At 37.2% G+C, this 26,514-nt stretch overlaps 1 long non-coding RNA gene across 2 annotated transcripts in view; it reads right to left on the reverse strand.

Annotated features, from left to right (window-relative positions):
* Window positions 1-26,514, reverse strand: part of LOC113025262 (uncharacterized) — a 64,961-nt gene that overhangs the window by 11,047 nt on the left and 27,400 nt on the right. The window contains exon 2 of one of the 2 annotated variants that reach the window (XR_003272777.1): window positions 14,255-14,345. This is a non-coding gene — a long non-coding RNA (uncharacterized LOC113025262). Of the gene's footprint in view, window positions 1-12,915; window positions 14,346-26,514 lie in introns of those variants that run through there. The other variant, XR_003272778.1, reaches the window with a different exon arrangement.

Below are 26,514 nucleotides of genomic sequence, written 5' to 3' on the forward strand. Positions count from 1 at the left end.
AATAGCAAACAGCTATCAAATGAGTTTTGCTCTTGTGTGGAGAGTTTAATCAACACCTGTACCAGATCAATGTTATGTTGTCTTAATATGCACAGGATGGAATAGAAGCGCTGTTTAACTGGTAATTCACTCCACACTGAATTATCGTCAAGCAAACATTAAACTGTATACTATATATAGCTATAACTTATGTTGTCATCATAATAGGCACAGGAAGACATACTCCTGAACAAGAAATTTAAGGCGCATCCAGCTACAGCTCATTTTCATACAAACAAAAACTGAACCAATAACAATGGAGAACTAGATCAAAATCGAACTCAGCTATGCCACCGAGTGCATAATATCTTTCCTCATACAAAGCAGATTACAGCCACTAAACTTTACATGCTAAATATGTAGCTATTCTGGGAAACAACACTTACCAAAATTTGTACTTTTTATGTTACATGACTTTTAAAAGCAACAACTTTCATTAATTACAGGATTTATATGACAGCCGATTGTGTTGATAATGTTGCACCACATCATGTTTGTCACAGCCATTGGCCTATTAGTATTGCAATTAAAAACACAATGCTCCAGGCACTGTATGAGAAACTGTCAAATAATGAATGTGGTAGCTGCTAACTTTTAATGAGGGGCAGACAAATTATTCACAGTATGATACACACACAACACTCATCTTGATTTTGTTTCTTACACACATACTGGCATACTTCAGTGTTAACGCGGTTAGCCAATACAGACCTTGAACATCTAGATACTCTACTCGTTATCAATTTATTTGATAGAAATCTTTAGGGGAAAATATATTCCCACTGCTCTGACTTATAGTAAAAGTTTTGAAAAAGAGCAGTGAAAGCTGAACTCTTTTTTTTTTCTTTGCTAGCAGCTGTTTTAGACATTTCAAAACAAACAAATAAACAAAAAATAAAACATAAACTACTTTAAAAACTCCAAAGAAGTTTTTAAAGTAGTTTTAAAAAGGTGTCAAGTATTGTACCTTCATACTTTTTTCACCTGTTCAGCTGATATTGATCTTCTTATTTCCACTACAGATTCCATTATAGATTATGGTAGGCTGGATAATTCTTTACCATACGGTAAGAACATTTCCCACAGTTTTGTTACAATTAGCATTATAGTGGGTAGAGTTACATTAATTTAGTGCAACACTTAACTGTCACACTAACCTTTAAGCCACAAATAAGGTGTAAATAACATGAACTCATCCAGACTGACAGGTAACTCACTAACTGGGCTCTTGGTGATCAGAGCATCTTAAGGAAACATATGTAGCTTATTTCTTTACAATTCTTTTAGTTGAATTTATAAATTGATAAAGTACACAGAGGTTACACCATACAATATGGTCTTGTGTACATATGTGTGTGTTTAACCTCCTAGGACCTGGCGTCCACATATGTGGACATCACATTCTGGGTTATTTAGACCACAATACTCAATTTTGCTCTACAAGGGCCTGATATCCACTTACAAGGACATTATAATGCTACTGTTCTATCGCAATTTCAAACGAATATCCTTATATGTTGCTCTCATTTCTCTTAGAAACAAAAAAAATCAGGCAAAAAAAAAAAAAATCTGGTAATTCTTTGTTTTTACATTCATCGGGCCCTAATGTGCCCAATAATCAAAGAGAAATTAAAAATGCATGCCGTGGAAGAGTTTGGGTCTTAGGAGGTTAAATAACCTTTTTAGGCTATATCATTCAAACAGTATAAATAACTGAGAACCCTAGTAGCCTCAAGTTCAAACACTATTTAGGTCTTAAAGCATTTTAAACAAGCATCTGTAGTGTTTCATAATTCACCCTAAAATAGGGGTGATGGTGCATCTAGTGCTGTGATTATGAAATGCTTGCTGTTGGTATGAAGCGTGAATACCACTCACTCATGTGACAGTACGTGGCCGTCATGTGACTAGACAGGTTCAGTTCAACTCAATTTTATTTATGTATGTAAATCAAAACAACAGTGGCCTCGAAGCACTTTATATTGTGAGGTAAGGACCTTAAAATAATGCAGAAGGACCCCATGTGTATTATTATATTATAACAGCACACTGTTTTGTTTTATTTTGCTGTTGTTTTTTTTAAACAATTTGTATTATTTCAGTGCCCTAATCATTTATATGTCTAGTACACTGTATATTATGATATAATACATTATAAGCCATTATGGATTTTTTATTCAGTAGTCATAGATTTGAGGGGAACAGTTGTGCAGTCATAAATCCTATGCCTTAGAAACTTAATTTTTTTCCCTATGCCCTCCATTTTATAGAGGCAGCTGCTCATGCACTTATTCATTCATTCAGTCACCCAAAAAAAAGTACTGAATTGAGAAAAGGAGATCCCTTTCTCAGGCCATTACCAGCTATTTCCCTGAGGTGCAAACCCCATCACATAGTGTTTTTACAGACTGTGAGAAAGAGACTTGGCAGAGTAGAAGAATACATTTCTGCTTAATTAATCCCATTCCTTACTTTAGGTATTAAAAGGCAATGGTCTGTTTAACAACTTTCGACGACACTAAACGGGTAATTAGTCACAGCCTAATCATTTTTCATACATTTTATGGGCATGTCCGGGATGGGGTGTGCTCCCTGAAGTGTCATACCACTAGCCACCTTCCCTATCCCACGCCCTCTTCACAGCTCCCTACCTCACTAGATAAAGTCATTTTGTTTCTTCTCAGCCAGTCTGTCATTAAGCAAGTCCTGCTCTCTGATGAGATGAACACACCAAGGTAGTCCTTTCCTGCAGATCCAAACACCTGCTTCTGATAGCACTGGAGATCAGCTTGCATTTCCTCAATAGAAGGCTGCTAGAGGGAAGTTGTATAATGTAGAAACAGTTTTCCTCAATATGAAAAGGAGAATAAAAAAAGGAGTGGGAGCCCGGGCACAATCAGCTATGGCACACAGACTACCAGCTTGTGCTAGCTGTTGCAGGCAGCCAATCCCAAAGCTGAAGACCATATTCGTGACATTCGAATGGTTGGGAAATTAAAATAATTTAAATGGCGAGAGCCACCCACTGCCCAGGTGGAAATATAACTTCAATAATGGTTCTGTTAAGATTTACAAAAAAATGTTTTCAGGAGCAGGACAAAATATTATTTTTCTTAAAGAACAGACTAATACTTTAATACCCCATTAAACAGCCCTGATAATAAGCTTTAGCAGCTAAATAATTAAAAGCCCACATCTTCACAGCCATCTCTAAAAATAGGAGATTTACAAATTATGTGCACACATTTAGAATACTGATAAAGGTTATAAAATATTCCATAGAGCAGAACCGTTCATATGTGATTTTTACCTTATCCACCCAGAAGCAAAACTTGGTAACCTCGGTAAAGACCATGCAAGCCAGGCAGTTTCATTATGTTAGGAAATGAAAAATAAATAAATACATAAAAATAATCAGTGTATATATAACTTTTAACTTAGACCATAAATTATTAACCCCTCAGACATTGAGATAATCTGTGAGCCAATCATACATTCATGTATGATTCATACATTTCACACTACCTGTAATTTTTCAGCAACTAGGTTTTCCATTTGTCCACAGCTCTCCATGACATTTGTCTACAAATCAGTGACCATGACGAACAGTGTACAGCAGGTGGTGTGTCCACAAAAGCATCTATGGCGCTATACTCATCGTTAACCTTTAAACACCTAATAGACCTCTTTCTCATGGCAGACAGGAAAAGCACAATGAACAACATTAATGCTGACCGTGCATTTCCGGTGTGTGAGTAAACATAACCATGAACCAGGATTCCCATACTTCACTGAATCTATCAAACCCTTTTTGACATGTCTCTTAACCAGTGCTGGTCAAGTTACTTGAAAAAAGTAATCAGTAACTAATTACTGATTACTCCCCCCCCCCCCCCAAAAAAAAGTAATCCCGTTACTTTATCGATTACTTATTTTCAAAAAGTTATTAGTTACTTAGTTACTTTTAAAAAAATGATTTACAACCTGAATAGGTAATAAAGCAATAGATCTTTTAGCCCAATTCTATTTTTTTCTGCATAATCCATCATACAAAATGTAATCAAATGAAAAAGTTTTAAAACAATCTTGTAACTTTATGCATCAAGCAAACATTAAATTATATGCAACATTCTCTGACCGGAAGAAATTTGTTTAACATTTAAACCTATTTTCTGCATATTCCAGCATATAAAATAAAATAGTTTTTTGTGTTTACTCACTCTTTTAAATAGATGCACATAAAACACACGTCATTGTCATGAGACGCTCTCGCAAAAAAAAAAAAAAATCACGGTTTTAGTAACGCAGTAATGCGGCATGCTTACGGGAAAGTAACAGTAATCGCATTACCTTTTTAGCAATAGTAATCCCTTACTTTACTCGTTACTTGAAAAAAGTAATCGGATTACAGTAACGCATTACTGCCCATCTCTGCTCTTAACAACAGCAGGGTTAAATTACCCTCAAATAGAGCAGGGCGATATGGCCAAAAATATTTATCACCATATACATTTGAAAATTTGCGATAACGATATAACTGACGATATAATTGACACTAGACAAAATACTTTAGAACTCCAAAACTTTATTAGTGCAAAAAAGAAAAAAAACCATCAATGTATTTTCACTTAAACAAGCAGCTGTTTTTTATGTGCATTAAAGTTATATAAAAAATTAACAGTGCAAATGCAAATTCCTTGATGACAGTTTAACCAAAAGGCATTTCCAGTGGAAATTGGCCGACACATCCTCAGCATAACCATGTATAATATCCACAAAACTTAAAAAAAAGAGGTTATACACATACAACATAGTAATATTATGTTGAAGCACGTGCTTCAACATAATATTACCGGAGCCATAATATTACGTACGTACTGTACAGTACGTATCACTCCGCGAGGCTCCTGCCTACGATAGCCGTAATGCTCCGACAATCCATCAAGCGGTGCGGGTTCGTAGCGTAGCAAAGTCGTACTAAAATGTGACAGATTTTCGAGCGCCGTGTACCACATAAAGTTGTTTCGAGGTCAGTAAACACAACCAGAATTCATACATAAGGCACACGGGATTATAAGGGCTACTGTCGATTTTCAGAAAAATCAAAGGATTGATTTTAAATGTGCCGTATTTTCCCAAAAACACGGTAATAACGACGGTCCGCTAGCATGCGATACCAGAAATAGTGCTTTGTTGTGTATCTGATGGACAAAAGCTAAACCAGTGAACCGCTGAAGTTGCAGCATTTTTACAAACCAATTCTGGTTCATCCGTTTAATTCAACGATCCGTTTTCGCCCTTTTCATTCTCCGTTGCCGCCATGCTTTTTCCGCCATGTGTGTATGAAAACAAAGGCACTGCGCATGCACGTTTTACCCATATTCTATCACGATATTTCATTTTCTTATCGTTGCCCAACATTATACCAGTATTACCCTGAACGGTATGATATGGCCCAGCCCTACCCTCAACAGACTGGTTCAAACAAATACTGACCTTCTATATAAATACAAAGCTGTTAAAGGTCAAATCAACAAAGTTTTTAAACTATTATTTACCTTTAATAACACTTAAAAAAGTGAAATTATATTTAAAAAATGATGTCACAAATTACAAGGAAAAAATAACACATTTGCCACAGCTGCAAATCTGAATTTTAAAAAGGAGAGCACTGTGAGAGCAATCTCAGGTAGTTATGATAATTATGTTTAGTTTGCGTGCTCTAGGTGTTAAAGGTGTTCATTTCCAAAAGTAGAGGGGTAAGAAGAAGAAGAATGTTGGTATGCCTTTTTTTTTTTTAAACAGCAGAGTATTGCTGAAGTTTTATTGCATTAAAATGTTTAAATGTCTGTGGACAGTCATATTTAAATTTTATAGGAGATTACACTGTATACATAGCAGGTCACAGGGATAAATATGGGATAAATATATTAATACCAATAATCTTCTCAGTACGACGTCCAGGACACAAACATAAATAATGAAACATATATAGTGTTGACAGTGCTATATTTTTCCACAGTAGAAATGGTGTATGTATAAACCTGAATGGGGAAACGGTTTGAATGGCAAAGAGCAAAGAGCAGCTCAGACAGGCAGGCACAGCTGCAGGTTACAGTAGTGGGCTGATTAGCAGCCTCACTAATGGGTTGTAATCATTTTCTTACTTAATGAACATAATTTGTTTCAGAGTCCCAAACTATATGTGATCGGGGACTGCAGTTTCCTCTTTGACACTTGAAAACAAACAAATTACACTACTTCTATTGAATAAATTAAGCAAACTATTGGTTTTCCTTAATGCAACATTAAGAATTCAACTTTATTTATTGTAATTGCATATGTCACAAGTACGAGGCAATAGGGCTGGGCCATATTATACCGTTCACGGTAATACCGGTATAATGTTAGGCAACGATAGGAAAATGAAATATCGCGATAGAGTATGAGTAAAACGCGCATGCGCAGTGCCTTTGTTTTCATACACACATGGCCGATTGTTGAGTGAAACAGATGAACCAGAATTGGTTTGTAAAAATTGTGCAACTTCAGTGATGTGGAACTGGTTTGGTGTTTGTCCGTCAGATACACGACAAAGCACATTTTTTTGCAGAACATGCAAGCGGCCGTCGTTATTGTCGGACTAAGATGCTCTTAAATCTGGGAGTAATCTGGGTCTAAAACTCCGTATATTTCAGGTCAAACAACACTGCAGCATCACTGAGAGTTAAAAACTGTCTAAATTCTTTCATCTTTAATAAAACGATCAGCATTGCTGCTTTACCAGGTGTAACTATGAAGTTTAACTTCCAGGCATCCATGAAAACAAAATTTATTACATTTAACGGAGTTAGAAGTTAGCAGCAAGCTAGCGGAAGTTAGCTCGCTAGTTTCGCTAGTTACCTAAGCATGATATTGCATGTTCTGACTGAGAGATTTCTGAAAAAATTCAAACGTACAGCTCTGCTATCACTTCCAACATAAATGAAGACAGGAAACTAAACAGCAGTGACGTTTGTAGGGTTACTGAAGTTGGGCTAGCTGGTATGATGTGCTACGTGATCGCTAGCGACACAGCTATGTTAGCATAACATAAACAGTGAAGCTGGAGGACGAACACTAACACTTTTCCACTTATAAAAGTTAACGTGAAGGTTCCTCATGGTTAGAGACAAATGCAATCGCATGGCAGGATGCTGTAAACACCAAACTTCAGTCAGGAGAACAACTGAGATAATCCATCCACAATACAAGGTTAGTCATTAATATACTGCAACAACATGGGAATAGAGCAGCTGCCAGAGAATTCAACATTAATAAATCAATGGTACAGAAGTGGAGGAAGCAAGAAGAATGAGTTTAATAAAGTTTGATTTATCTGACTGCTTTGTTTCGCTTAATGTGCCTTATAATCCCGTGCACCTTATGGTCCAAAAAATACATACTGCACACTGCATTTTAATGTTGCAAAGCACCTCTTTTTAACTTCAGTGGATATTATACATGGTTATGCTCAGGATATGTCAGCCCATTTCTACTGGAAATGCCTTTTGGTTAAACTTTCAGCAAGGAATTTGCATTTGCACTGTTACATTTTTATAAAGCTTTAATGTACATAAAAACCAGCTTCTTGTTTAAGTGAAAATAAATGGAAGGTTGTCTTTTTGCGCTAGTAATGTTGTGGAGTTGTATTTTGTCTCGCATCAATTATATCGTCAGTTATATCGTTATCGCAAATTTTCAAATATATATCGTGATAAATATTTTTGGCCATATCGCCCTGCTCTACGAGGCAATGAAATGCAGTTTGCATCCATCCAGAAAGTGCTTTAGGAATTGATATATTACAAAAAAATATATATTAGCAATGCACAGATACATACAGTTATTGTTTCACAAAAATGCATTTCATGTTTGTTTTTTTCCAGATAATCATCTTGGAAACAAAAAAATATCTATGAACTTAATATTCTTAATCTAATGACAGCAATTTATAATTGTATTTATTTCCATCTTTTAAATAACAAACAATGAGTAATTAAATGAAAAAGAAAACATAAAAGTTGAATGAGGTGTTTGAGATTAGTTGAGACTGTTAAGAATCTCAGGAGAGTCAAGTAGAACTTTTTTTTATTTAAACCTCTAAAAGTGTCTGTGGTTCTGTTTTCCACTGTATAGTGTTCTCCAAGTTCTCTGAGGCCTTGCATAACAAATACTTTGGGTACTATGAGTCTTCCAAAGGAGTTAAAAAGATCTTCAGACAATTTGAGATCAGTCATATTAGTATAAGAGATATCATCAGGGGGTGGTGTACATTTCAAGCAGTCAGTAAATTCAGAAAAGAACATCCGGTGGATAAGGTAAAAAGCGATGGCTCTGAGCTTTTATGGAAGAGAAAAAGTGCACTGCAGTAAAGGAAAGGGTGCGCTGAAATTATGAATAAACAAGGGCACCATTGATTGCAAAATGGAATTGGGTAAGCGAATAAAGAAAGCTTCAACAGACTACATTTTTCAAAGAAGACACTTGACAGTGTATATAGATAAAAAACAAGTACATTAATTAATATCACAAGTCAAAATGTCTGCTCTACACCTACTTAAAGATAAATGTTAGCACACGTTACATTTAATTTTGCTGTTCAGTGCATTTCACTAAATTTTATTGTATATTTTCATACTGCAATGATGCTAAAAACAAAAATAATCAGTTGAGTAGTATTAATATCGTTCTTCATATACAGGGGTGAGCGTGGCATATGGATGCATGGATCACCTCACAACAGGAAAGCTCCAGCTAGAGCTTCTTAGTCAACTTTGCATGTTCTCCCTGTGCATACCCATATGGAAAAGAAATAGTAAAAACTTATATGTGATTACTCATGAAAGTGGCCATATAAATCATATAAGGCTTACATGATTTACTCATGAAAGTGGCCACTTTCTCATTACTTTCATACATTGTTTTAGTAAGTATCCAAAACATACACGTTTCATTATATAATTTTTCAAGGGATCTTATATCTGTTTTCACTCTTACATGCTTTTCATACAAGTTTCACACAAGACAGATACAAACTTTATAAGATTTATATATATCTTTTCCATATGGGTACTCTTATGATGGTTCTCTGATGAAAGTCTACTGCACTTGCAACATCAGCACACTATTGAATGGTGGCACCAGGCTCAACACCTTCCATTTCTACTGCCTCCATTGCATCTCGGGCTCTGTCCCACACCAGCCTGTACAGGCTGCTCAGGCAACACAGATGCTGGCTTAGTCATGTCCACCACATGGACAACAGTCACATCCCCAAAGATTCCCTCTATAGCCACCTGGCACTGTGCAAGAACAGCAAGCTGCACATAGCTATTGTACCGGCACATATGCCAGCCTTGAAGACTATTTTCTGTCAGTTGTTTAAAGTAAATGAAGACATTTCCCCCATGTTTCCTTCAAAAGCTTCCTGGCAATGAAAGTTGGTTTCATTGCCATTTTTTTTGCATATCATACGATCAAGCTCTTCCCACAAGAGGGACAACATTAGGACTGTGATTTGGTGACTGCTTTGGCCACACCATTATAGACAAAATACAAGCTGTTAGCAGTTTGTCTTAACAGTTTACAGCAGAGTATGGAGATGTGAGATGTGGGTCATTGTAGAAGGAAATTGCCTCCAGTAAAGTGACATCCAAAGGCTTTGACACAGCAAATTGGAATGATGGCCTTCCTTGATCAAAATTAATTTTATCCTGTAGAAATCTTCATTTTTACAACCAATAAAAAGTATCTGCCATGCTTGACAGATGGCATTAAGAACTCTGTATCTTCATTTGTTCTGTCTTAAGTTCTCCCAAGGTTTAAGATGTGTATATTGGGAATGCAGAGACTGGTGTAATTATGAATCCAACAATATTTAGATTTAGATCTTTTTGGATCATTTTCAGAATCCACATAGTCTGATGCTCCAGATACCTAAACAGCCAAATCTATTGCATTAAAATATTGCATTACAACAGTTTTCAGATGTATAAGAAAGTCTTTAACAATATCTTTAAACATTAAAAAAAAGTGGTTACAGAAAGCGAGTATCTGAATGTTTTCTGTATAGACAGGGCAATATTATTTATTATTAATCATTAACTGTAATTTATAACATTTCTCATCAATTTCTTAATTTTTATTAAAATCAATGTTTTTCTTTACAAATTAACAACTTATCTCAGTAGCTGCTGACTTTTGACCAGCAGTGCACACTACTAATGCTACACTTTTACACACCACAGAATTCAAACTCTAACTGCCCCTCAAGACAAGTGAGAAGTGTTATTTATTTATTTAATTTTTTCATGTTTTACCCCCCCCCCCCCCATTCCCATACAATTTGTTTGATCACAGCATGGACCAAATTCATTTATTATTATAAATGTTTTTGGAAAAATGTCAGAGTCCCTGTCTGTTTATTTCTTTACAAGGCTCCTGTGTTGTTGCTAATCCTCTTGCCTTTAATTAACATAACAAAATCATTAATGTTTCCTTTTTATCTTTATTATCGTGTCTTAAATCCCTTTAGTGGCTGAGAAGCATGGCTAATCGCAAAGAAATGGGTTGTGATATGTGTTATTTCAGCTTGTTTTCTGACTTCCAGCTTCCAGCAGATGAATAAAATAAACCCGTATTTATCTACCGTCTTAGAGTAGGGAATTATTCCTAACTGGCAAAAAACCCCACTGTGGTCACATATTTGCCCTTACCTTTAGACATCTGAATAAAAGGATTTTAGATACTTTTCCCCTAATAACTTCAATCTTTTCCAGGATTTAGGACAGAACGCTTAAAGATAACAATCTCGGCATATTCTTAGGTTTAAGGTTGTGAATTTTGTTGTAACCAGCTTTGTCTAGAATAACTGCTTCATCTACTGCATTATACATTCAAGGTCAACTTGTCAGTTGCTGGGTGCACTCTGAAAAATATGAGGAAAACATTTATTGCACTGTATTGCTACAGTATGATGCCATCTACAACAATACAAGAGGTACAACTATTGTTCCATGAAAAACATAACAAATTACATTGAAATGCACATCTAGCTACACTTTTTAAATGTTCTTTTTGACATGTGTTTCTTTTTCAAGACAGCTGAACTGAAGTTTTTCCAACAAGGCCCAAATCACAGCTAACTATAACTGCAAGGTTGAATACATATGAGTGAAAATGAAACAATACAACCAGCTAGTGAGTTGCCCGAACATCTATGGAGCTTAAAAATTGTTAGGGTCCCTGGGTCGTTGACCCAGTGTTTTGTGTTTTTGGTTCTTTGATTTTGTTATTTCATTATATTCTAGCTTTGCTTTATGGGTTTTAGGATCATTCTTATTCATATCCAACTGATACACAAACATTCAAACCTTCTGTTTATATCACTCAGGGTACTAGCAATAAAGATCAATAAAATAATGTTTAAAAAGGAAATGGGGGTATCTAGGGATCTGCAGGGCAGTAATACAGTGGAGGAGAAACTTGCGAAAATAAAGCCAATATTGTAGTTGCTTTAAAATGATTTTCATGTAAAGATAAGGATGAGGTGAGGACTTGCAGTTTAAAAAGCATGCAAGTGTGTGTGTGTATCCATGACTCAGATATGTAAGCCTGATGAGAGAAGTTACATACAGGGCGGTATACCCGCTACTGATAAGAAAATTTAATGATAACCTATAGTGTGCACTGCACCGCTATTTCTAAATCTTATAGTTAAAGCCTGGGGGAACAGCTTTAAAATTTGGTCCTAAGACTTTGGTCTTTATGTATCATTTGAAAAGACTAAAAAATGTTAAAAAATGAATAAGAAACTAGTGTAGTCCCTGTTTTTATTTTTAATTGTTTTTGCAGAACCTAGAGAATGCATACAGAGGATGAAGGCAGCCATCCTGTCTAAGTGCCTTATAAATAACACCAAAATCTACTGATGCATGCCCTTGTTATTTTTCTTTTCTTACAGATACAGTTACAGGATAATTTGCTCATAATAATTTCTTCAGTAAGTCTTGTATAAAACACTCAAAAGGTTTTGAAAAACTTTTGAATAAAGAGGATATTCCACAGGTTACAGTCACTGAGCCCGTGGAGTTACTGACAGAGTGTGGTTATAAGCACTTTTATACAGTTTTACATCGGCCCCAGAAATACTACTTTATTCGTAAGCAGTCTTCATGCAGCTTTGCAACCTGCATATATCATAGGGTTACAACCCAACTATAACTTTACACTGGGTCTATTCATCAGGTGCTGTGATGCATAGTGTGATTTTCAGTATCAGCACAATGTGTACAAAGCAGTAAATCAGAAAGGCTTTATGCATACGTACTTGTTTGTGTGTGTGTGTATGTGTGTGTGTGTCTGAAGAGTATGTTGTTACTTTGCACCAATAGGACCCACTACTGACATTAAGTTGAAAGCGACAGTGCAATTACAGTTGATTAAAAGTTCCCTTACTTCATTCTCTGCTGCATGTTAATTGGATTTGGTTGGAAATAACGTGCACTTAAAAGTTTTTTTTAATGCAGGCCCATAAGAACTAGATTTTTTTGTGTCCACTATTTTGATAGTACATTTTTTGTTTATTTTTTTGTTGCAGTGACATTGTTACAAAAAATAAAAAATAGAACTATTTCTTACGTTACGCTAAAATCATTAACACCATTTTCACACATTTTATGTTTGCGAAACCTTTTAATTACATTTTAAACAAATACTTGAGATTTTTAAAGCCTAAAGCTGTATGAAGTTAAGCATATATAGAGCCAAGCATAAGGTAATGCTTGGCTCTATATATGTTTAACTTCATAATAGCCTTTTACTGAATTAAAAATAATGATGATTAGCTCTTTTGAAGCAGTCCTGTGTTGATGGAAAATAGTGATTTATAGCAGTGCTGCCCTCAGCAGTTCAGGTGCTGAAATGCTGATCTATCAGTTTGCTAGGTTTATCTTAAATATCAGTCCTCCATAAACCTGAAGTCCAATACTTTACATTTTCAGTATTTTGCTAAATTAGACTCTTCCGAGTTATTTGAAAACAAAAAATTACTATGCACTTTACTGATGATAATGCATAAATATATATACCACAGAACTTTGGGAGAACATGCTGTACTATTACGACTAAATACTCAGCGCTTTACAAGGACTCTGTGGGTCTTTGTAAAGCAATACTATGCCTACCCAAAGACAGTCAATACTGGAAAAACAGCAAATGATAAAAAAGTGCCTTGGTATATGGTGATACATACTGATGCAATATTATCATATCGAAAGTAGCTTCACTTAACATTTACTCATGCACCATTGAGTAAAATTAGCCTACTTTAGGTCACAGCAACACAGTCAATTCACTGCGAGAGCTGCTTCCCAAGAAGTCAATAGAAAGTATTGTATTACATGCTGGCAATGATGAGAGGAGCAGTCCAGAGGGATAATACAGACTGAAATGCTGCATACATAGAGGGTTGCACTGAAATCTGAAGTATAATATGGGCAAGCAGAAAAATAACAGCCCCACTCTGTGGAGTGGAACCAGAGGATTCAGAGATCAAATAGATAAGCCACTTCAGACCTTTCCATTTTAGTGCATGATAGAGCTCACATCACTAAATTCTTGCTTGGCACATCATCCCTTCCCTATTTGATCTCTGCTACTTATGCTTAGACTACAAGACTTGACTGTGTTAGAAAATAGGGATCCAAACTGAAGTTTAATTAAATTCTTAATTATTCAATTGACCCAGCAGCTGGTGATGAGTGGAAATGAGGCATGAATAGGGTGTTTTATTAAAACCCGTAATCTCAAATTATAAAAGCAATGTCAATTCAAATTTGTCAATTCAAGTTTTCCATTAGTCGGTTTCTGCGTGATGCTAATTAGAACAGTACACATCTTATTCAAAATCAGAGTCAACTTCTCAAACGTGTATGGCGAGTAAACTCCAGCACTGATATCACTAAACAGATGCGCTAAAGACTGGTAATGAAATCAGAGAGAAGATTATATGTGGTAGAGATCCAGCGTAAACTCACGGAGGGGGAAAAAAGAATATCATCCTTTCACAGCGGTCCATACACTTCACCCTTCATCATTTGGCAAAACAGTACCTTAGCTACACGACCAATAAGAATATGACATGAAAGGAGGAAACACTTAAGTTGATACTTACTCCTTTTTAAAATCTTCATCGTGCATTACACTCCCTGCCAGTGTCCCCATTTAGTGGCCCCTCTTCTGTTTGTCGGCACATATTTTGAGAGCTGTTGAGAGAAAAACCTGATTACAGAAACCCAAATTGTGCTTTCACAGTAAGGACACTGTTTTGATTTTGCTGTATCATTTCACAGTAGAGCTAACACATGGAACACACGAGAGGCCAAGAGCATTCCTCGGCTGTCAAACGAAAATTTCCCTCCTAATTCTTGAGGACTTAAAGCCCTTAGATTCTAAACACACTAGTAAAAGTCATCCCACTCCCAGCTTAGTTTTACTTTACGAGGTTCTCTCGGTTTAACACATTTACAACAGCTCTCACTTTAGTTCTGGGCCTTTGGGGGTATTTGATACAGTCATCCACAACTCACTTTTGTAAAAATAAAAAAACCCATAATATTACTCTTTAGTGCTAAATTTTTGCATGTATAAAATGGATTTTGACAGACTTCTTGCACTGAAATGGGACTTTGAGAAATGACGCAGGTTTCACAAAAAACCTGATCAATGAAAAAGGCCAGATGTTTACTTCAAACAAACTTCAGCAGAGTGTGGTGAAAATCCCTCTAAAATAACACTGCACATTATCCTGTCTGATTGGACGCTATTGTGACACAGAAGTCCATAAGTGGCACATTTTATTTGTATCATCAACAGTAATTACGTTCCCACCAGCATGGTAAGAAGAGATGAACAGATTGCAAGTATTGTCCCCATACCCACTCACAGATAAGTTTACAAAGTGAACCTATGTCCTCTCTTGGCATTCTGAACTTCATGTCCAACTCATCAATGGTTTCAGTCAAACACTTGTAATTATCTTGTTTGTGAAGTATTACAGTTTGTTATCTTGAAAGAGCCCCTTGATCATCCTAAGCCATTATACAGCAGGTCTGCATGCCAGTACTAACATGTAATGATGACACATATTGTTAGATTTCCTGCATTTCAGCTACTCGTGTTTCGAAGACAAACTTACAGCATTTTACGAAGGTCTGCAGCCTGCATGTTTCCTCAAGCTTGGGTGTCAAATAATATCTTAAGCCCCTCACTGAGTGGTAACAGATGGAACCAAATCAAAACAGTGGAAAATAAAGGCAATGCATTTGAGTCGCATGGGCTGACAGAACTGGATGTGAGCCATACAAGCTACAATACAGTGGAAGCTGTGTGAGACATATGTGCTGCTATTTCAGTGTTTCAGAAGGGTGCATTTGTCATGACCCACATGGCCCAATATCCCACTCGCAGATTGGAATTTTAGAAACCTTGTGGCATTTGACAGGAGACTTAAGAGCAACCAAAGTACCATCAATTCTCTGTAATCAAAGCTTAGAAAAATCACATGAAATGAAAAAATAATAAGGCCTGTCTGAGGCATTTCTATACTCCTCTGTTATGAAATTTGATTACCTCGTCATGCAAATATTAGGTGGTAAACAAAGCTATGTCTGCAATCAAACCTTAGTTGACTGTAATCAAACAAAAGCTAGAGCCAGTAATTGGTGTTTACCAAGAGAGAACCAACACATCAGTTATGCTTTTTTTTAAATCTTTCACTAATTCCAACCGGTAAACAGCTATAATCAATGGAATGCAATGTTTTATATAAGTACCAGTTTGTTCATGCCAAGCACCTAAAGACCAGAATAGACAGAAAACTCTATCAGTAAACACATGCATGGACTCAAAATCCTTCCAGACTTTATTATAGAGTCAAAAACAAAAATGTCCTTCACTTTTTGCTTTTGTTCACTTAAAGATGCACTCTAATATTTTAAGTTAATAGAAAAATATTAGGTCATAGACCACTAATAAACTAAAATAGACCACTTCTGGGTAGGAAAACTTAAGTAAATAGAAGTGGCATTAACCTGCTTTGTTTGATAATGATTTATAGATAAAGATTTACAGAAAAACACTCTCAGTTCCTTTGACCTTAGACCCTTCCCTGATGAGTTTTTGGTCTCAATTGCTTGTTTCAAAATGTAATCATTCTAAAATGATGTTTATATGGCTCCTATTATAGTAGAAAAGAATAAAGCAGGGAATGCGTTTGAGGGGGTGGGGTGCTGTCTATCTTGTCGTTGATCATACGAGCATGCATTGTGCCTCTTAATAAGATCAACCACTCACTTATCCCATCCAGTTATCCAAACAGCAATAAAGAGCTAAAATGCTCAGCTCAAGGAACATAACAGAACTTCACTAACCAAGCACAAGGCAATATATTAATAAATAAATTTGGGGCATCACCAATTTATTGTGAATGGTGATGACTTTGTGGAGCCAGAAATTACAATATTTGGATATATTTGCAGTTAAAGTACCAAGTCACCAGCTAACTCTGGAAAGCACATAGCTGCTAATTAGTACTAAGTAACACTGGAGTTTAACACACCAAAGTTGGAGCAGGTGTTAATACAAGTTAGAATTCCATAAATAATAGTGTAAAAGAAAAAGAGGAAGTTTTAGCAACACCCCTTTTAAACCTTAATGTAATTAAAGACTTGATATATATATATATATATATATATATATATATATATATTTTGCACTTCTATGCTGGCACACTTAAATTTCTCAATAATTTATTTTTGCCCTTAAAAACAGCATTTTTCTGTAAGTATTTGTATTTTCAGGCAAATCTGGAAAGAATGGACTGCCTTTACTGAAATGTTACTAAATATACTACAGAACCTTTAAAGGAACAATAAACATATATTTCTTTTTTAACGCGCCAGAAGGGCTTGCTCATAGGGGGTCATATGATTGTTGGGTTTATCTTTGTAACTATTACTGTATGATCTACTGTGCAATATAAAGCGCCTTGAGGCAACTGTTGTTGTGATTTGGCGCTTTATAAATAAAACTGAATTGAATTGAATATTTCTATTATGGAAATTCTGCTCATCATACAATTTTAAAGTGCCCATTTTGTATGAAGATAATGTCATAGATACGAATGTGTAGACATCCCTCAGGTGGATTTAAAGTAAAGCACTCTTGACAGTACAGGAGGAGAGGCCACAGCTTGACCCCTACTACTGTAGACCCACTCCTTCTCCTAAAGGCTTTTAGTTTGGTTAAGTGGGCTGGGCTGTGGGGCAGATGGTTGTAGGTAAGTGGGGGATGCACAGAAAACAACTGCGAATTCGCTGACCTCTGTCTCTCTCTTTCTAACGGCTGATTTGAGAGAGATCTGAGATTTCCCTCAGAGCCATGCCTTGGTCTCAGAGTGACATATTTATTGGCTGCTATCTCAGAAAGGAGGCCAGAGGAGGTAAGATTTTGGACACACACACACACAGCAATTTTAGAAAAGCTATAGTAAATCTGGCAACATATACTTTATATATCTGCACAAAAGCTTCATCTACTTGCAGCCACACCAAAGACAGTTATGATAGTAATTCATATTTCTGCAATTTCTACAAGAGTAAAATAAATGTAATCAGTTAAACACCACCCAACTCCAGAAGCTATGCAGTTGATATTAAACAACAGCAGGTTGTAGGTGCAGGAACTAACAGAGGAGAACTAGCAGTTGTGTTATCTGGAAGAGGAGAAAACTTGGCTTAAGGTAAAAAATGAGGATTAGGCCGAGTTTTGCTTTTTTTGGCCATATCGTTACATTTTTAGGCACAGCTATTACAGTCCTCCTGGACAAGGTAATAAGGACATTAGACCTCTGTTGACACTGGGCTCCCACAACAAAGTCAGGATAAACACAGAATCTCATTAATAAAACAAAAGGTGGTTCTCATGCTTAAAATCTCATTAACCATAATCATGTCTCCTGTTCTTCACACATAGGGTACATTAAAAAAAACACTATATATTCAACAGTTCTCTTGAGTCATAAAATTTATTCTGTTATTAAAAAATAAAGCCTTACAACCAAGAGTGACTACTTAAGCAGTTTTTAGATAGTAGTCACTTTAGTCTCTTCACGGTATTTGTTGTTCATGGTATGTTCTATGAACTAAATGTGTGGATAAACAACATTGAGCAGGGAAGTGTGCACACTTGTCTTAGCTTAAAGGAGTTATCATAACAGCACCAGAGTGATGTTTATTGCATGAAACAATTATTACTCCCAACAATACAGAAGACCTTATTCCCCGAGGCTACCTGCACAAGACAGAGCACGGTGAACAGCATCACCATAAAATCCAACATTCATCTAAGTGTTCGTTTATTCATCATATAATATCGCTCTAATGATTACTTATGTTAGCCAGCTCATGCTGGCACAAACAGCCCATGCCTATGGACTTTTATCACAGCTCTCTGAAAAGAAGCTTGGCAAGTTTGTTCGTTTGTTTGTTTTTGTTTGGGTTTTTTTTTTTTTTTTTGGGGGGGGGGGGGGGGTGTTAACACTTCATCAAGCCACTACCCTTCACCACAAAGAAAGGTGTACTACCATGTTTCATATTAAATGGAGAGCCACAAGGAGCAGTAGCCGCTTGAGGACGTATACCAGAGAGTCAGCTGAGTCCATCAAACCATCCAAGGTGTACTCTCAGTGGAGTGGCAGGTGAACAATATAAGAACAACCCCACCAAGGCTGGAGATGGAGCAATACTGGAAAAGTGTATGGGAAAAGGATGCAACCCATAGCAACAATGCTCAGTGGCTAGTGGAGCCAAGATCAGTCACAGTCCAGTAACCATCACAGTGGCAGACATCCAAGGAAGGGTCTCAAACATGAAGGGCTGGACAGCACCAGACCGTGACATGATTCACACAGAAACTAAATGCTTCTTGAGCCAAAAAAGAAGCTACTGGTAGACAGAGTGGTAGACTGAACAGACTAACCAATCTGTGCATTGCCTGGATTGATTACGAGAAAGCCTATGGCCTAATGCCCCCTGGAATCCCTAGAACTGTACAAGATCAACAGGACCCTAACAGCCTTCATCATGAATTGGATGGGGATGTGCCAAACACTTGAGGCCAGCTTCAAGCCAGTTGCACAAGTCATCAAGTGCAGGATCTACCAAGGAGATGCCCTGTCCACACTACACACCTGTTTCTGCATAGGCCTGTACCTACTCCGTCAGATCATCAACAAGACTGGCAACAGGTACCAACTACAAAATGGAGCAATCGTTAGCCACTTCCCCTACATTAAGCTGTATGCCAAGAGTAAACGAGACATCAGTTCACTGATTGATACTACTAGGATCTATACCAATGACATCAGAATGTCATTCAGAATTGCAGAAGTGTAGTCGGATGATAAGAAAGAGAAGGAAATTAGTCAGAACTGAGGGAAATGCGCTACCCTTGCAGATATCGAGGAAAGCTAAAAGCACAAGAGGAGCAAGGAGAGGAACCATCATGGAATGACACGCTCCTGTACAGCATATACCACCAGCAGATAGAAGTAGTTGATACTGAGAGTTCAGCTTTGTCCAACCACTGAAAGACACTACAGAGGCACTAATCATGGCAACACAGGAACAAACTTTAAGCACAAGATTCATAAAGCCCGGGGTCAACACCAGGCAAGATGCACCTGAGACAATCCAGCACATAACAGCAGGGTGCTGTTACATGATGCCAGCAGGCAGGGCATACATGGAATACCATAACTAAGTGGATGGCAAATATACAGGAACATCTGTGCCGAATATGGTATGGCAGTCCGAAAGTCAAAATGGAATATGCCCCCTAGGGTGGTTGAGAATAACCATGGTAAGATCATGTGGGACTTCCAGATACAGACAGAAAAGCTGGTGATAGCCAACCATCCAAACATAGTATTGGTGGAGAAGCAGAGGAAGATGGCCGTAGTGATACATGTATCTCTACCAAGTGATAGCAACGTCAGGAGGAAGGAACACGAGAATACTCAGGGCTGAGAGAAGCGCTCTGGGGTCCTCTTGGTAATCGGAGCACACGAGAGGGGTGACCCTCAAACTGGGTGAGTGGCTCTAGCAGATCCCAGGAATCTGCAGTCCTATGAACAGCAAAGATACTACACAGGATACATATACATGCACACAAACTGATCCCAGTAAAGTAGGTTAAAAGCTGAAGCTTATTCAGAGAGCTAAACTGCTTGGCTGATCAACACAGATGTTACTAGGAGTGTTTTTTTTTCTTAATTTTTTCCTTTATCAGCAACTGTCTTTCATGCAGAACTGATGTGTGGAGATTGCTGAGTTGTCTTGTGCATTTGTAGTCAGTCATATATCAAATGGTTGTCATGGAAATACTTTTCCATGACCATGACTTGTACCAATTAACTGTAAATTGACCTTCAAAACAGAGACTGAACGGAAAAATGGATAATGAACGACATGCCAAAACATTTTTAGATATTTATTTAAAAAAAACAAGGCCCCAGAAAGGGAAAAGACCCTCACATTCAGGTTTGTCATCTTAAAAATGGATGTGAAATATGAAAGAGATGAAGGACGACAAGGTTAACTGAGGCTTCTCGCACTGCTGTGAAGTTGTAGCACATTTTTTGGACAAAGAACCATAATGTGTAGTCTTGCAAAATCAAAGACAAAGCTCAAAACTTGCCTGAAGGAATTTTGTTATGAGATCCCTAAGAAATGTATTTGATACTTTAAGATGCTCTTTTATGATGTCCTCATTAGAAGATAAGACACGAATAAGGCACACTTGCTTACAGTGGTCATTTACAGTAAAATACATAAATTAGAAATGCAAAACTAATTCCACACGTGAATCATTACTCTGCTCGTTAAAATTTAACTACTGAAAGAGCACAGGGACTTCAGAAGGAGAATAATACATACATACTGCAAAAACGCAACCCTTCAACATAAGAAAATGGCCATTAATGTGCTCACTGTACAGTAAAATCATAACTGCATCACTTCACTATTTAACACATTCAGGCTCCAACACATAAAATCCTGGACAGGAATGTGCACATGCATTTTTCCTTTAGATTTAAAAAGCCCTGAGTACAAATAAGCACCCTTTATAAAACCCAATCATTGTGAAATGTTACACATGTGCAAGAGCTTGATTTTCAATCCCATCTTTACCCATGGATGCCGATTTTCCTCACTTTATTCTTCATTTGCATTTAAAAATTGCTCTTTATGCCACAAATCATTTCAAGCAGCAATTAATACAGCAGCAAAGAATCAGCATATTTTCAGTGAATATTAAACCGTGACACTGTTTGAAGAGGTGGTAAAAAATAAATGATGGTTTCAGGTCTACATTTTTGATCACAAACATTTTTTTTTAAAAAAGCAGCGAATGAGAGCCAGTAAAACTACATCCACACATGGGACATATCATTAGCCACTGCTGGAGCCACTTAGAGCACCCCCAATTACAAAATAAGTAATATTAACAGGGGAAAAAAAGAGGCCCGAGAGAATTTAGAGTAACTAATTTAGATTTGGATTGAACATATTCCTGTTTGCGCAAAGAGAAAGAAAAATATTTTAATATATGTTGTTAAATGTGAACTCTGAAACTGGCTTTCAGTGAACAGGGCTTGGAATTCATTTCATTTTAAAAATCGAAATGGGTACACTTCAAGAGCTGGGTTTTTTCTAGCCTGTGATGCAATGGTGGGGAGCTAAGTTTCAGTTGCACATTAGCAACCCTGTAGGTCGCTGGTTTGAGTCCCTGTTCATATCGCAGCATCCCCGCAAATTGCCTGCGTGGTGTGTAAAGGCCTTTAGATGATTCACTTTGTAAATGACCTAGATGAAGAAGGGGAGAGGGAAAAAACACAAAACAAACAAAAAAAAGAAAAACATGAGCAAAAACCTCACCAAACCAATATTAAGAACCAGGTGTTCCACACCGGTGCTACCACTAGGCTTAATTAGATTGGTATAACTGTGTGTGGAAATTAGTGGGAATTTAGGTACTTAATTTGTGGGAATCAGTTGAGTTTTACACAATCCTACACTGAATTTTACGCACTGATTAAATACCATGTTGTTTAATTTCTTCCACTTCATCATATCAGGTGTATGCATGGTGTGATGCACCCATGTGTGTGATAGAGAGACAGCAACATTCTCACCAGACATCTCTATAAGTAACAGTTTTTGTAAATGGTAAATGGACTGGTTCTCATATGGTGCTTTCCTACTCTGAGCACTCAAAGTGCTTTACAGAATTTGCCTCACTCACCCATTCACACAAGAAGCAGGTCATTTTTTTGTATACACATTGTTTATACGTTCGGCCTTTGGTTTTGAGGATTGAGGTGTTAACTGATAACGCATCTGAAAGAATGGCTTTTGTATTTCATGTACAAGAATAATGACTTTAATACAAGAACTGATCATTTAGTATAAAGCACTTGCCATTACACAGTGGATATCCTCATTCCACTGTTTGAAAACTCTCCTCAGCAGAGTGCAACAACCGTTGTTCATCACCAAAAAAAATTGCAGATTACAACTTTCACAAGATTTTCTTTTTAAACTGATGAGGCAACATGTTGGTAAGTCTGACAAACTGACCATAGGCCCTCCATAAAGAAACACGTGGTGAGAGCTGAGAATTGTTAAATAGACCTCACATATATTGAAAAAAATGTTGCTTACGGATAAATGTGCTAGATTATAAATTATATTGTGCTCTACACAGAGATGGGGTTAGGAGTGATTATTCTACATTTTCCCAGCGATTCCATCTATGCAATGCATAAAAAACGTAGACGTATTAGTAGACAATTTGCATTCTGGAATGAGGAGCTATAGGGCAGCAATCTCTGCCTGCTCTCTTAATTTGTCTCACTGTCATTTCTCCTCTCAATCACAGAGATGCTACAAACATTACAGGCAGGCCATGGACCCTGCTGGGAGTGCAAACAGTGATGGGTATCAGTATTGACATTGGTCTAAAAGGATCAGTTAGTCTTCTCTTTACCCTGCAGGCCTCATGATTCCCTATTCATACAAAAACAGCCTGCAAATGCACTCCTCCCCCAATGCTTTCTCTCCAGGGCGCTCTGAGAAAACACAAGGAGCACTACTGCCTAATGCCCCATAAAATTCTGACATCACCTTTCCACAGGAGAGGAGGACACACTCGATTTGATAGGCTAATTGTGTGTGGCATAATTAATCAATGTCTCCTGAACGAAAAATTCCCACAAGTAGACTCCCAATGTCGCATGAATGCCGACAAAAGCATAGAGGGTAATTAAATTTACATTTATTTTTTCTCCTTTATCATGTGATTTAGTTGTTAATGGAAAATATTTGTCATTTCCCCTCACAGGAATCTAGATGTGGCTGACAGCTGTGCAAGATGGGTTAACATTACGTCAGCAGGGCAAGACTTGATTGCAGAGATAGTCTTTTACATTACATGTATAAAAAAACTACCCTAAAGTAATTTTTGCTCTGTTTCTCACACAGGAAATTGCCATACTTAAAAAAGTATGCCGCTGATGTTGCTGCTGAATAACTGGTGATGTCAACATAAGAACTGCTGCAACATAACAAAAAAGGATTTAAATAATTCACAACTGTTTTAAGAAATTGAGGTCTTTATAAATGTGTTGAGAGGCAGCACAGATGTACAGTGGTTAGCACTGTTGCCTCACAGCAAGAACACCCTGAGTTTGCCTCCACCATCTGGCCTTTCTGCGTGGAGTTTGCATGTTCTCCCTGTTTGCGTGAGTTCTCTCTGGGTACTCTGGCTTCTGCCCCCAGTCCAGAGACATGGGGTTTGGTTAACTGGTAACCCTAAAATGCGAGTGAATGTAAAGATGCTACTGTGGTCTCTGGTGGGTCTTCAGAAGTCTGTAAATGTGAATCTGCCCATTCACATTTTAGCCCATTCTTCAAAAGGAGAAGTATGACAGCCACTACATTTTGTAGCTTTACCATCAGGAATTCTGACTGATCAAAACAATAACCTGAAAATTACATTACGTAAAAAGCAATCAATAAGTATTTAAATAAGTCAAAATGACATATAGGTGAATGGTAAAAGCTTAGCTTAACTATCAACACATTAACAAAGTTAACAAATTGAATCCTGCAGTGGCTCTGCAAACAGATCAATTGTAAATGTCTCTTCACTTCGTTGTCTCTTCCCGGTTATGAAACAAACAAGTAATCAGTGTCTACAATTCATACTGTGTACAATTACCAGCCGCCTGTAGCAAATATCTCGAGAAAGCTTCAAAACAACATTTGAATAAATCTCACAAACAGAAGACAGGTCGGTGGTTGTTGTGGGTGCGCAGAGATTGTATTGTGGATGTTGAACTTCACTGTGTTAAATTACAAATCTTGGTTGAGCTAAAGGGTTACCCATTGTCTTCAGAATTTCAATGACTGCCTGCAATTCAGCTAAATGAAGAGCAACGCAGGGGATGAAAAAATACTAATTTTAAACTTGCTCTTCAAACGCCCCACATTAAATAAGCTGCAGAGACAAATTAAGAAGAAGTTGCATAAATCCCACACACAGTATCTAAAGGCATAATAACTTTTAAGTTTATGTTTAGAGATACTGCTCCTCTGAGTGAATCACTGTATGGGAAACAGTCAAATAAGCTTAATTTCCTGGAGCAATCGCAGGGAAGGAGTCATTTCAGCAGCAAGGAGTGCAAGCCACAGATTAACAGCTCCCTGGTGGCAAAAGTGTAAATATTGTTCTGACCCTAAAAAGCTTATGTGTGGAAAAATATGCTCGGGTGAAGGTAAAGAAAAGTTTAAATACTTTTGTAACTTTGACAAGACAAAAATAACTTACAACCACCAGCCTCCAGTCCAGCAAATTAGTAGTGGGGAAAATAACAATTTAATAGTGCACATGCCTGTTTAATGCATTTTTATTTTGGGAAAGGCATGTTTAATTAAAAGCCATTGCTATTAGAGCATAATGAAAAATTGGTTAATTTAGGATTGAGACCTTTTTTTCCCCGACTATTTACAGAACGTGTTTGTTTGAAGGAACAGCTTTTCAATTTGCTTGGCAAAGGCAAACAGCACACCACATTAATGCAAATGAAGTTTAAATGGATAAGGAAGACTTATCTTTACCTACAGTGAAGAGACTTATCTTTATCATACATTTAATTGTATTCCTACTTGAAAATTGTGTGCACAAATATTTGTGATTGGTGCAGCATATGTACAGAAATCATATTTGAGTGATTGTTTTAGGAGGTTACTTTGTCTGTTTTGGTCGAGACCTGCACCACAGAAAAGCAGAACAAGTGTGGATATTGCATAAATCTAACAAGTTAGACATACACTAGAAAATCATACACCAGGACACAACACATTGGCTTAGTTTGGCAGGATATTTACACAATATGATGAAGTATAATCTTCATGGTCTCCACTGGGAAAATACGGTGTTCCAGCAGTAACTTGTAAAAATAATGTGTGACCAAAGAATTAGCCAATAAAAATGAAATGTATACTTTGATTTAAATTTGGTCCATCTACCTTTGAAGTTCATCTTCATGAGCAGGTTCAGAGAGGGTTTCCAGCACGGTGGCTATATTTAGATCACTCAGAGTAGGTCTTGTTCTGTCCCCTTGCACTTGTGCCTCTGTTGTGTGCACTAGATTTCCTCCAGTGTGTCAAAACAGTGAACCATCAGCTTGACTTTTATTCTGGAGAAGTGAAAAAACTTGCTAACAGCCAAGTGGGCTGGTGGTTAGCAAAGATTGTGTTGGTATGACCAAAAAAACATTCTTCCAATGCACAGTGTGTTGGCACACAATAGCATGTGTCACAGATAAGGTCTTTCCTCAGTGTTACGCCCCACTTAATGAACGGAGTGTCGACTGGAGTGAGGGGTAACACAAAGTGAAAGGGAACACATGAACTACTGGAGAAAGAGATGTCAGTATACAAGATTTATTGCCTAAAACTACTATAGTACAAAAACACAGGGAAGCTCTTTTCTTCAGGGTCTCCAAGGCCAAAACAATAAACAAAACACCCCCTTTTAGCTAGAAATCAAAACCAAGTACTCACTAACCAAAAACAAAATACAATGGCTGAGCTCCCTGTCTAACCAAACCAGGAGAAAACAGGTGAAACAAAAATGGCAGAGAACCCCTACCTGCTTCCACAATGACAAACTAATTATCACAATAAGGGCACACCTTCGCTCACAATAAAAGAAAGGAAAACCAAAGTTCACAGAGGGTAAGTTCTCACACACATACACACAAAGGCCCGCTGCCCAAAACTCTACAGCTCACAGCTCTGGCAACAT

This window comes from Astatotilapia calliptera, chromosome 1, assembly GCF_900246225.1.
Source record: "Astatotilapia calliptera chromosome 1, fAstCal1.2, whole genome shotgun sequence".
In the NCBI taxonomy this organism is placed as follows: Eukaryota; Metazoa; Chordata; class Actinopteri; order Cichliformes; family Cichlidae; genus Astatotilapia; species Astatotilapia calliptera.